The sequence below is a fragment of the Marmota marmota genome, unplaced genomic scaffold (assembly GCF_001458135.2).
Source record: "Marmota marmota marmota unplaced genomic scaffold, marMar, whole genome shotgun sequence".
In the NCBI taxonomy this organism is placed as follows: Eukaryota; Metazoa; Chordata; class Mammalia; order Rodentia; family Sciuridae; genus Marmota; species Marmota marmota.
The window spans coordinates 1,747,244-1,749,586 of record NW_026000019.1 but is presented as its reverse complement, the minus strand read 5'-3'; the positions used below and the strand labels follow the sequence as shown (position 1 = coordinate 1,749,586).

Genomic DNA, 2,343 nt, shown 5'->3' with positions numbered 1-2,343 from the left:
ATTTCAGAAATTTTTTAAATATATAGATATAAGATTCTTCTTTGTCTATCATGTGGCAACATATATTAATTCTAGAGACTTACACTATTTATCCAATGACTTTTGGCTTTTTAAAACTAAAATATTCTGTCATTTTTGCCTGGGTATTGCAGAATTGCTATCTTTTCTTGTTACCTGTTATCTTTTTTTGCCATGACAAAGCTTCTGTTAAAGCCATCTATTAAGTTCTTTATTTCAGAGATTTCACTTGTCAGTGATAGAATTTTCATGCATTCATTTTTTAAGGTGTTTAATTTTTATGCTAAATACCTCTATGTTTTTCTTTATTTTTTAAAAATATTAATCACAATTTGATCCAATTTTTTATAACACCAATAGATGGGTAATCTGTGGATTTCTTCCTATTGTCTGTTTTTACTCTTGATCATGTTTCTGGGACTCCTTAGTATTTTTCCATTGAAATCAAACGCTCGCAATGATAAACTGAGTTTATGTATAAAATTATTTTTCTTAGACTTTTTGGAATATTTGTGACCCCAATTTTTTTAGACTTTTGCCTTATCTCATATAAATACATGTTATCAGATCACCTGAATCCAATCAGAAAACTCAATTTTAAAATATCAGTAGATTTAAAATATGTAACAATAAGAACATGCATACAGGAAGGAAGAAAAATAAAAGCAAATTATAAAGGATATGTGCCCTCTTTAAAAAGATAAAATTTACTGTGAGACCTTGATAAGTTAAGGATGCATATTATTATTTTTAAGTAAAACACCAAAACATAGTTAAATTAATGTATAACATTATCCTATTAAGGAGGAAGTAAATTATTAAGTAAGCAATTAAAAAGTCCTAGATAGAAAAATACTAGAAACATATTGTACACATAGAAGAAAATAAAATGGTAAGATGGTACGTTAAATTCAAATACATCAGAAACACAGAGAAAATATGTCAATTAAAGGAAGCCATTGTTAGAATCATTTATTTATTTATTTATTTTGCTTGATGGCAAAGGGATCACAATTGATGGGTTGAATCTTTGGTTGTACATTTAGAGGCCACAGTAGCAAAGGATGAATGAACCCCTGGAAAGATGCTGTACCTGCAGAATAACACCTTTCAAAGCAATACTTTTCCTCTTAAAATTCAGATATTTGAAAGCAAATCCCATTTATTCTGCAGGTAGTGTTCTACCGAATACCAGTGGGCACTACAGAAGTAAGCCCACTCCTGGCTTTGGGTGATAAAAGCACCTAATTAAAGCAGGAGAGCTCAAAAAGAGGGGAAAAGTGGAAACCAAAATGTGGAAACCAAAACATTCTCCTGACTGCATATGACATGACCCTAGCAAAGATTTAGGCCCAGTCTAATTCATGCCTCTCTCCATCAAAGTCCAGGCAAGTTATGCAATGCCCACCAAAACCACAGAGATAGAACAGCTTCAGGACCAAGGCACAACATATTTCCAGACTCATTTTATCATCCTTAAGTGAGGAGTGCATATCAGCCAATGGGGCATCAAAATTTGCAGAGATTTTCTTGGAAATCTTCCAAAGCAGCCCTCCTGATGGAGTAAGATTATCAGCAAGTGAGCACACTGAGAGAAGAATTCAAACAAAACTTCAGATCCCATCCAGATCTGGAAAAACTGTCGGCCAAGTCAAATGAGTTATTGCAGACCTTTCTGATGCCCACACTGGTGATAGTGAGTGTCAAGGAGAAGCCTTCCAGGTGGTCAGAGTTAAACAGGAGACATGGACCCTCAAATATGAAATTTCGACAGCCAAAAAAGCTTTCTCCCCTCTGTGGCATGGCTGTGCCTGCCACTTTTTATCATTATCTTTGAGATAATATGGGGTATCCTCCATCCAACAAAAATCATCCACTGCAAAAAAATCTGCCTTATAGTATTTATAGAATAGATTTATTATAAATAAGAAAAGACATGGTGGTAGGATAGGAATGGAAAAGATTATGATATAAAGAAAAACAAAAGAAATATGTAATTGCTCTATTAGTATCAGGCATCAAAAGAAAAGCCATTACTAGGGATAAAAATAATATTACAAACCAAGGAACATCAATTACCAGGAATATATAGATGCAATGAAATATGTATTTACCTAATGATAGAATCACCAACAATACAAAATTTACAGCATAAATAGAAAGATAAATAAATTAGTAGTTACAGGTGGACAACAGTAGTATGGTCATTTTGACAATATCAATTCTGCCTATCCAAGAACAAGGGAGATCTCTCCATCTTTTAAGGTCTTCTTTAAGTTCTTTCTTTAGTGTTCTGCAGTTTTTATAGTAGAGGTCTTTCATCTC

General features: G+C 33.0%; 1 pseudogene; it reads left to right on the top strand.

The window, feature by feature from the left end:
* The first annotated feature begins 1,082 nt into the window (after positions 1-1,082).
* On the top strand, positions 1,083-2,120 carry LOC125618739 (annotated as a pseudogene).
* The last annotated feature ends 223 nt before the right edge of the window (positions 2,121-2,343 follow it).